The 11250-nt window shown below is 43.8% G+C and overlaps 1 protein-coding gene across 2 annotated transcripts in view; it reads right to left on the bottom strand.

The window, feature by feature from the left end:
- Positions 1 to 2580: 2580 nt before the first annotated feature.
- Positions 2581 to 11250, bottom strand: part of ETFB (electron transfer flavoprotein subunit beta) — a 528490-nt gene continuing 519820 nt past the window's right edge. For both annotated transcript variants that reach the window (XM_078655460.1, XM_078655461.1), the window contains exon 7: positions 2581 to 2806. The gene's annotated coding sequence lies outside the window, so the exon portion shown is untranslated. The remainder of the gene's footprint in view (positions 2807 to 11250) is intronic.

The raw sequence follows: 11250 nt of genomic DNA, 5'->3' as shown, positions 1-11250 counted from the left end.
GGAAGCCTGCAGACCCCCCAGAGACAATCAGCTGGAAAAGATTGCTTATGATATGGGCGGAGGCGGAAAGTACAACATTGTGTAGGGAGGAAATGGCAGGGCACCGCAAATACCCCATTGCGCTATACTGGGACACATTACTCACAGCCTTCAAAAATTAAGGAAGCGGTCTACCCAGCCCAGCCCAGCCAGCCGATACGCAACTTGCACACTAGGGATCCCGAGCTACAAAGGGTATGTTATCAGTGGATACCAGTGAGAACTGTTATGTAACCAATGCATAGCCAAAGAGTGATGTTGGAGGCCTCCTGACCCTGACTACCCACTTACACTAAAATAACTCTTAACATCCACATGGGTCGGAGTCCCACCATATTGTAATTTACAGGATGCACGGTTCCATACTCAGTCATGCCATGTTAATTCTATTTGTTTTTCATTTCGATGGCAGTTTCCTTATTATGTTGTTAGATGTTGTAGACTAGATGATACAAGTCTTATTGGTGCATTTTCTTTTATCCTCATCTCTTTTTCTTTTGCGCAATCCCCTTATTGAAATGCTGAACCAACAATGCATTAATATCTTCTACGTCTGCTGATGCCATGCACGCTAGGTACTAATGGATAGGTTTCAACTAAATGTGCTAGCATATGGCGTTGGGCGATTTTGTATGAAGGTTAGAAACTGCAGAGTAGCATTGTAGGCAGGAAATAACACACAACTATTAATAGGTAACTGCCTTTTGGGAACACATGTATGCGTCACTGTATATTATAAATATTCTTCTGTAACACATAGTTGATATACACAGTATTATTTTTGTGATATTTTGCATAGGTTTGGACTATGATTCAGGTATTTCTGTATTGTCATGCAATGTAAGAAAAGGAAAAATAAGAAAAGACCAATAAAGATATTTAAACAAAAATAAAAATGACACTCTGATCATCCTAACACTGGCGTATCGGAGGGATAGAGCCTCCCCATATCTTGGCAAATGCTTCTGAGCAGTCTATGCTTGAAGCTGAATAGGCACATTAAACTTACCTCTTCCAAATCTGAGATCCTAGCATGTGTAGTTTGGTGTAACTAGCAGCCTACAATCAGTAGGCACCAAGAATTCGAACCTTTACTTGTAGCATTAAATAACTTAAGAAATCTGGTAGTAAACAAAGTCAAAAGAAGCACCTTGGACACTATAAAAACTCTCAGACGTCTCTTCCCTCATCTAACCTTACCTTAGAAGCTGCAGGTCACCATCCCCTTGACGTATATAATTATGCAACACATGCGATCAGTGTCAAGGGGAACCCACTCTTACTAAACAAAGACTACAAAGGATACTAAATGTAGCAAAAGAATAGCTCTTACACCTAGGGAAAGCATCATAACAGTACTCCAAGCCTTTTACTGGCTCCCCATCAACAAATGCCCCTTCTTTAAAGGCAATCTGCATTACCCAGAAGACCATTCATGGCAAGGGCCACTCTTCATTCAAGTAAAGCTTCTGCCTCTATTCTACACTTGCACTTCCGCTGATCGCTTTTCCCTACATTCATAAATGCATTGGTGGGTACCCCTCTTCAATGCAAGCTGCACACTTATGGAGTTTAACAGCAAACACCAGCAATATGTACAATAACTTATAATTTGGTACATATGTAAACATCTTGCTCTTCCCAACAAATGATGCAGGACTACAAAGATTGCTAGACAGATTATGCCACCTACACAAGGAAAATGCAGACCATCAAATAACCTGGAACTGCACGGACACAAGAACAGGGGTCTATTCCACCTAAAGGATTGCAGACACGACCACATGTGCAACTCTCACTCTACTTCATTACAACTGAGGCATAAGCGCTGTAAAAGTATTACTGACTTAAGGGCATGAACAGATATTGGGATATAAGTGCCGCTCTGGTTATCGCATACGTCGAAACGATTCCCACATAGGCCACAGTACAATTCATTAGTCTTCAAATATTCCATCAATCTGGTTATGGGCTTAGCAGCTTGTCACAGGCATTGAATGCTTTATGAATGCAAATACATGCCTCCATGTTTGGAAACTGAGTGCATGTTTGCTGTTTGTAACCTTTAAAATGACTCCGAAGTTGAATGCAGCTTATAGAGATATCCTCAGACCTTGCTCCTAAAGGCCTTAAGCTCGATTGAGAAGACTTTACACTTAATTCTAGATTGCTTCAATAGCCTGTGTTCATGTATTTACACTTCTTTCGTTTTAGACCCAGTCAAGCTCCCTTATTTCATATCTGTTACATCCTTGTTGTTACACCCTCATTTTCCATCTGTTATACTGTGTTTACTTTATCTTAGTGGCCCAGTAGAATGTCAACAGTCCGGGCGAGCCTTCATCGGTCAACTTCACAACTTCAGCACTTAAACACTGAAACTTCGCAACTTCAGCACGAGTCAGAAGGTAGATTTGAATAATTACTACTGAAGGATATATTTTGAGCTGAAGTGAGTCTGGTCTGGTGTACAACTATTCCAAAACCCAGTCACCCCCTCGTCCCCTGCTCCTCCTCCACTACAGACTTAGCAATGACACATTTCCAAAATTGATCCAATTTATTAAATGTACTATTATTGTTTACATAGAAAATCATTTTTCTACTGGTTCCAGAAGACTCCAATCTTGACCATTCCTGGACCGCAGTGACTGTATCCAGCGTGCCTGGGTAGATTTCTTCTGAGAAACATCAACACCTCAACGGAAGAGTCGGACAACCGATCCTACCCTTAGCAGCAATTGAGCCGGGCAAAGATTCATACTGCCTGTAAAGAAAAATGAAAGTCATTACTGTTCATTCTGGAATGAGTTTTACTCGCTTATTTCCTGCTGGATCTAGGTTTCTATGATCTGTTGCCATCAAATAACACATGGTCTATGCAATAATTTAATAATGTGTGCCTAATCAAGTATCTTTAACATAATGTTTCCGATATCTCAGGTACCAATCCTGTAAGGATTTGAGGTTGAGGACTGCAGAACACAGATGTAGCAGAGGCGAACATGAATCTCACTGAGCTATATTACTGACATCATGATCATAAGACTGTCATAATACAGTCAGCGAGGAGGTCATACACTTAAAGCCCACCTCGAGCAGTCTTGAGTGAGAAAAAAAAGAAAGAAAGTGTCAAGATTAAGTGTTGACCTAGGAAACCAGTTCAGACACACTTATGTGCCTTTGTTCCATTATCATCACGGAAAGGGTAATCGTAATTCTGATCCTGCATTATAGGAGGCTTCATTTCCCTCTCTTCCTTTATGCTTCCCTTTACTTTCAAACACACAAAAGGCGACATGCTTGCAATAAGTCTAACCACTGCAATCACTCGGGGTAGCATTCCAACCCATCTTTCTTTTGACCACCATGCCACCTCATTTGGACCTAGCCATATGCAAATCAGTGTTGACCTCTGCTCCAATTGGAACCAGTCCAGCCTGAACTGTCAGGCCAGATACTCTCTGAACCGGAACATAAGCAACACAGCACAGTTTTTCCCCTTTTCCCTGATTGGGGCTAGTCAGTCAGGTGTAGTCTGGTTCCAGAGGCACGGGACCCACGAAGGGGCATACACGTGACACTTACGGAGTACATCAAACACACAAAAGATGATGGGAGGAATGCTATCAATAAGTCTAAACACTGCCAATCGCTCAAGAAAGCATGCCAACTCATCATTCTTTTGCCCACCATATCTCGTCAGTTATGCATAATATTTTTGAACTTGGTCCAATTGGAACAGTCAAGTCCAAACTGCCAGTCCAGGACTTCCCTGAGCCAGAACACAAACAACCCAGAACTGGTTTCTTTCAGACAGCAAAGCTCGTATATATGCTGCAATGTTGTTTTTACCTTAACTTTGGGATTATTTGGACAAATTTATTTTGGTAAATTTAGCACAGAATATGCTGCAGTTGGTATCATGAGATCTAAGAGGGCACATAACGTTGCGGCCTTTATACGGTGAAAATCCTTTAGCTGATGATTTTAGCTTTTCTTGCTTTATCCAGGTCATTTTTATTTTCAGATATATACTCTGTGTAGTTATAGTTAGGACCTAGTTACAATAAGAAGTAGATTTTTTGATTTTCAAATAACATTGGCACTGTGATGACTTTTCATGAAACTTTAAAAAGAGGTTCATCCACCTGAACTCCTCTCCTTCCTGGAAAGTTTCAGAGTGATACGTCAAATGCGGGACAAGAAAAAGGTGAGGAGTCCAACAACACAATTTTCCATTGTAATTTCCTCCAGGATTTTTAAACAGCGCTATAACCAAAATGGTTGAATGGAATTACATTAAGTGTAGCAGAAAGATAGATTTTTATCCAGAAAGCATGTTTTTTTGTGATTTGGTGTAAAAATGTTCAGGAGTTTGAGTAATTAATGTTCAAAATGTATAGATATCTAGACAGTTGGGTACGCAGAGTCCTGCGGGCACACAGCTTCCAAAAATAAAGCAATATGTTTTGGCCGGCGGGACTCTTTTGGCCACCTTACACCTTAGTGGGAGCTCACACTCCAACTGTCTGGCTGTGTTGTGTAGTTCCTAAAAATACAAAGGATCTGCGTGTTTGGACACCATAAACTAAGGGATTGGTGTCTAGACTGATTCCAGACACCCCCAAAGGATATGTGAGCCCTTTAGACCAGCTAGCTCACAGTGCCACCATAAGTCCCCTAACCTTACCAAGGAGCGAATAGTTTCTGGCACCTATCAAACATGACACTTGTTTCTTCAGGGATTATTTAAACAGTACAGTACTTTTCGCTCAATCATGCTCACTTTGTCTCAGAGAGATACACTGAATAAACAATGGGGACGGTTTTCTATAAGTATTTATTGAACAAGCATCATTGTAGTATAAAACATGTTTGCTACGACAACCATTAGACAGAAGCAAATGTAAAAGATTACAAGCACCAACAGAGTAAATAGAAGACAGAATTCTAACATGGTGCCAAAACAGTGAATATATGAAGGCATATGAACACGACAGTGGTCATGCGTACTCCTACGATGCGGACCATTCCTCAGTGTACCTAGCATGTATGTGGGTGTAAAGCCAAGAATCCCCTAGAAAAGAGCCATCCCCATTACCTGATGACAGAGAATGAAGGACCCTGTCTTGGACTCGAGTGGGACCCTGCAAGGGATGTCAGACAGCTGCGTGTTGTAGCTTCATCAGGCCGGGACTTTAGTGTCTTGTGTGAGTGTGGAAGATTCTTCTCTATCTAGTGAAGGTATGGTTATTTTATACCAAAAAGATAGCCTCATGGTTCCCAACACAATCAATATGTTTTGAGTATGATTATGTAAATGAGCCTAAATCAATTCTTGCAACTATTCAATGTAGTTCTTTCGCCCTAGGATGAAGATGACCATGACTTTTACACAGAGTATGTTAATCCTGTTATGTACGTCATGTGCAGGGGACATTTCTAAGAATCCTCATGCATAATAAATGAGGCTAGTTTTGAGGAAACCAATCTACATTTATTCAGCACATAACTGGATAAAAAAATCAGTGCTAGAAACGTAGGACAAATGTAGGTGAAAGGTCATTTAGCTATTTAAGCCTAGGTTGGGGGTACATAACAGCTGCAACATGAAGAGAAAAGTTGCAGCTGCTGTTAAAGGACACATGGACTTAGTGTCCAGAACATTTATAATTTTTCGGATAACTAAGTTATAAGGGGGCAGGATAGGGATACCCTGAACCCTCCCATATCTGGTGGGGCCAAACTTAACTTTAAAAAATGGGGTTGTCGAAATCCTAGGACATCTCACGGGAGCATGGTGTCCCGCGCTGGCTCCTGCCAGATCGGAAAACCAATAAAAAATGAAAAACAAAGGTGTGGCATGTTGGCCACATACGGATGGTTGGCCATACAGCAAACCGTGCGCCAGGAAGTGGCCTCCTGCGAGGAGTTGGGAGCAGAGCTGCAGCCAACCCCATGCCATGCATGGTCTTTGGTGGGGCATGGCATGTGGGTGGTTTAGCATAGTTACAAATGGTAATAGTATATTACTTTATGGCAAAAAAAACTTACAAATTCACTGAATATGGCAAAGGTTAAAGTGACGTGAAAATGTCTATTTAAAAGTAAAATTTTAAACCAAAAAACCCCCCACTGGTATTCACCAGTTATAGATAACTGGATTAACTATAACTCGCAGCCTCACCATGCACGGATTAGGACCTCACATATTACATCACTCATGACACCATTGATAACATTACTGATGGAAAGTCTTATGGGGGTTGCTGCTGGCTAGCCCATAGCAGATCTTAATACAAAGCACAATCTATCTTGTGATGGATCTCTTTTGCACCGGTTTCCTTTTTTCGCACCAGAAAAGCCCACAAACAATTGATCATCGCAGGTTAGAACAATGTAAAAACTGAGGACTCTTTGGGGTCAAGACGGTGGAGGTGTTCCTCTTCCTTAGAGGGGTGAGGTGGTGCATAGAAAGCCAGGTTGATGGATTGGCCGATGTGGAAGAGTATATCAACTTTGGCAGGAAAGCCACTTTCATCCGGAAGACCAATTTTTCTAGGAAGAGTGATGTGTATGGCTATTGGACAGACAGGGCCTGAAGTTCACTCAATTGCCTTGCAGATGTAATGGCGATGAGGAATACTTTCTTAATGGTCAACCGACAAAGAAGATAGCTGTGCATAATTTCCAAAGAAGTACACATCAGTTAAGTAAGAATGAAACTATGGTCCCACTAGAGTGGGCACTGCCTTGGAACTCCAACACACCGAAATTCTGGACACTGCATGCTCTCTTCAGTGACAAATAGGTTGAGTCAAGGTTCTTCCTATTGCTGGAAGGAGCCCTGTACCAACATGCCAACTTCAGAGTGCAACCGTCATTCATGGGCCTCTTAGCAACTGTTCTGCTTTCTAAAGGTGCCATGTGCTGGTAGATTCGGGAAATCCCGAGTGCTCAGCCACTTCCAGAGACATAGAGCCTCCTGGCGTAGGACCCACAACCCCGCCACATGCTTTTTGTTGCAATACCACACAGTGGTTGTGTTGTCTGAGAGAACCTGTACCCATTCTCTCCTAATGATCAGGAGGAATGCAATCAGTGCCAAGTGAATCGCTCTCAACTCCAGAATGTTGATGTAGAGTCCGGAGACCTAAGTCCTCTGATTCTCAACTTCTCGCAAGTGGCCACCCCAACCCAGCAACAATGCATTTGTCATGACCATGAGCACTGAGTGGGGTAGGGAGAGGGTCTGTCGCTGATTCAATTGCAGTCAAATATCCACCACTGCAGGTCTTTTGCAGTCTCCTCCCCCAATTCAGAATGGACTCAGATAGACACCTCAGCTCACATACTTCAGACACCACTGCAGAGCCCACATGAGCCACCAGGCATGGCCCACGACCAGGATGCAGGAGAACACAGAGACCTAGGTCAGGGGTTGAAACATTGGGATTGCAGCCAGAATATCCTGAACTCGTTGAGGTGGAAGAGAAGCTACGAAAATCACAGTACCCAGGACGGTTTCACAAGAGGGGAGCAGTTGTAAAGGAGTCAGGTGTGACTTCAACTAGTTAATGTCAACAGGTCAGCCGTCGTCCAGAGGTAGCTTATGAATGCTTGGGGCAAACCGGCTTTCAGTAGCCAGTCATCAAGGTATGGGAAGACTGGTATTCCCCACCTTCTGTAGATGGGCTGCAATCACCACCATCTCCTTTGTGAACACCCGAGGTGCGCTGGTAATGCCAAAGGGGAACAGGGTGAAGAAAACAAGTTACTTACCTGTAACTTTGGTTCCCCAGTATTGGTAACTTTCATAGATTCCTATGGCTTGTATCATTCCCCGTCGTCGGAATGGGAGTCTCGGTAACAAAAATAACATAGCAGTAGGTACAAAAGAGAAAGAAAAAAGGCCTAGGCCTCATTCCCTTTTGTAGCATATCCGCCTCTTTTTGTAAAAGACACCAAACTAAGCATCAGCCAATCAGAAGAGCCTCACCCAAAAGAACCCTCATGAAGGAACCTCAGAGCCTCAGATTTTCGTAGCCGTTGTGTAACAGTGACCACATCTGCTGAAGGCTGAGCTTTCCCCGGGGAGGAGGGTGGGCGCATGGAAATCTATGAAAGTTACCAATACTGGGGAAGCAAAGTTACAGGTAAGTAACTTGTTTTCTTGCCCCAGTATTGGAACGTTCATAAATTCCCATAGCTTGTAACAGAGTAGCTAGCAGTAAGCAATAGAGCACATTTTGTGACATAAATATATAGACATGTAAGTATCCGTACTCTCATAGGAGAAGATATAAACCATAGATAGAATAACAATCTGTACTAACAGTAAATACAAAATGTGCAAAAATAGGAAGGAGGGATAGTAGGGAAAGCTCGCCAATTAGTGGAAGAGGATCCTCAGGACTGCCTGGCCCACAGCCGTGTCTTCCTGTGTCAAGGATTCCAGGCAGTAATGCTTCGTAAAGGTATGCACGCTGCTCCAAGATGCAGCTCTGCAAAGGTCTCCGATGTGTACTCCCGCGAAGAGAGCTGTAGATGAAGCCACGGATCTTATGGAGTGTGCTCTAATCCTGCTGTCCAGCGGCTTACCCGCTGTTGAATGGCAGTATAGAATGGCACTGGAGATCCATCTTGTAATACTCTGCTTTGATAGTGGAAGGCCCTTACGAGGACCACCAAAAGCGATGAATAATTGAGTAGATTTATGAAACCCTTTGGTGCGATACAAAAAAAATTTCAAGCACCGCTACACATCCAGAGAATGAAGTCATCTCTCCGCTGGTGTGTAAGGGCGAGGAAAAAAATATTTGAGAATTACAGGTTCATTTAGGTGAAAGTCTGAAGGCACTTTTGGAATGAACCTCGGATTAGTTCTTAAAATGACAGTATTTCTTTTGAACTGGAGAAAAGGTTCCTGTATTGTGAGAGCCTGTAATTCCCCAATGCGTCTTGCCGATGTGAGGGCAAGAAGAAGAGCCAATTTCCAAGAAAGAAATTTCATGTCCGCCCGATGAATCAGTTCGAAGTGATTTTTCATGAGCTGTGCAAGAACCAAATTCAAATGCCAAGTAGGAGGCGGAGGCTTCGCCGGGGAAAAGACTCGGAATAAACCCTTGAGAAACGGTTTAATGATCCTGGATGACCAGAGAGAAGGTCCAGATGCAGTGCGTCCGTAGCGAGAGATCGCTGCCAAGTGAACTTTTATGGATGAATGAGCCAATCCTGTCTTAGCCAAGGACAAGAGATACAGTAGAAGTTGATGAGGCTGAGAATAGAAAGGGTCAACACTTTCCTTCCGGCACCAAATGCAAAATATTTTCCATTTCAATAGGTAAGTTTTGTTAGTGGAAGGGGCTCTAGCTTGAGACAGAACTTCTCTTACTTCATTCGAGATGGGAAGCTTTATGAATTCTCGCTGCTCAGGAGCCATGCAGTCAGGTGCAATGAATCCGGATTCGGATCCGGATGCCAAATCTGCCTGTGGGACATCGTGAGAAGATCCGGAATCGCCCGTAAAGGAAGTGGAGGAACCAGAGACAGAAGGTGAAGCTCCGTGAACCAGAACTGTCTCGGCCTAGCAGGAGCAATTAAGATCATCTTGCACGGTTCCGCTTTGATCTTCCTGAGAAGCCTCGGGATCACCGGAATGGGGTGAAAGGCGTACACAAATGCTCTTGACCAAGCTATCGAAAGCGCATTCCCTAATGATCCACAATGGTGAAACCTGCTTGCGTAAAACCGGCATTTCTTGTTGATCGGGTAGCAAATTGAACTATTGAGGGTTTGCCCCACCGTTGAAAAATCTCCTCTAAGACCGTCTGGTTCAGTTTCCATTCGTGGCTGACTGACGACAGCCTGCTGAGTCTGTCCACCTTTTCCTTTAGGACTCCTCGGAGATGTTCTGCCTGCAGCGATATTCTGTGAAGAATAGCCCATTCCCAAATCTTCTGGGCCTCTTGAGATAACGGAAGAGATCTGGTACCCCCTTCCTTGTTTATGTAGTGCATGTCCGTGGTGTTGTCCGTGTGAGCGAGAACCGCCGATCCCTGCAGTCGCAGGAGAAACGCCTGTAGTGTCAGTCTGATAGCCCTGAGTTCTAGGAGGTTGATGTGAAAAAGAAGGTGCTGGGGCAACCAATGCCCGCTGACAAAGATCCTGTAGCACCGCACCCCAGCCGTCCAGTGAAGCATCCGTCGTCACCACTTGAGGAACTGGATTGCTTACGAAGGATAGACCTTGGGAAAGGTTTTCTTGCTTCGTCCACCACAAAGCTGCTCTTTTCATTGCCACAGTAATCATCACCTTGTTGTCGAATGAGCCGTGAACTTGCCTCCATTGTTTGTCTAGCTGTTCCTGAAGAGATCGCATTCGTAATCTGTAATGAGGTATTAAAGGAATGCATGAAGAGATCACTGCCAGAAGGGATTTGTAACGGCGTACTGAAAGACACTTTCTTTTCCTCAATAACAGCGCCATGGATTGCAGTTTTTCCTGCCTTTCTAGGGATGGAAAGGCCTTGTTGGGAGTTGTGTCCAAGACGACCCCCAGGAAACGCGCCGTCCTGGACGGAATCAGAGATGATTTCTCTTTGTTGAGAGTAAGACCCACATTCTGGAATAGGTTCATACATGCGTTGACAGCTTCCCTCGCAGCCTCCCTGGACGGGGTCTTCAGCAACCAGTAGTCCAGGTATCGGAAGACCTGAAAATTATGTTTCCGTAGGAAATCTGCCACTGGTGCCAGCACCTTGGTAAAGATCCTTGGGGCAGAGCGAAGTCCGAAGGGCAAAACCCTGAATTGAAAGTGGCTCTTGGCTACTGTAAACCGAAGAAACCTCCTGTGCGCTGGGTGAATGGGTATGTGAAAATGCGCATCTTCGAGATCGAGAGTGGCCATGAAATCCCCTGGATTGATGAGACGTAAGATATCCTGAAGTGAAACCATCCGAAAGGATTGGGAAATGAGATAGGTGTTTAGCTCCCTGAGATCTAAAATAGGGCGCCATTTCTCCAGCGTCTTTTTTACCAGGAAGAACCTGGAATAGAATCCTTCCCCTCTTTGAGATAAGGGGACTAGCTCCACAGCTCCTTTGATGATGAACTTCGAGCTACAAGAGACGCAGAGGTTTTGAAGGAATGGCAGCAGAGGGCTTGGAAGGTGAAATTTGTGTAAACTCCAAAGTATGGCCCTTTCGAA

The sequence above is a fragment of the Lissotriton helveticus genome, chromosome 7 (genome assembly GCF_964261635.1).
Source record: "Lissotriton helveticus chromosome 7, aLisHel1.1, whole genome shotgun sequence".
In the NCBI taxonomy this organism is placed as follows: domain Eukaryota; kingdom Metazoa; phylum Chordata; class Amphibia; order Caudata; family Salamandridae; genus Lissotriton; species Lissotriton helveticus.
The sequence above is the reverse complement of the archived record's forward strand: the minus strand, read 5'-3'. Positions and strand labels throughout refer to the sequence as shown.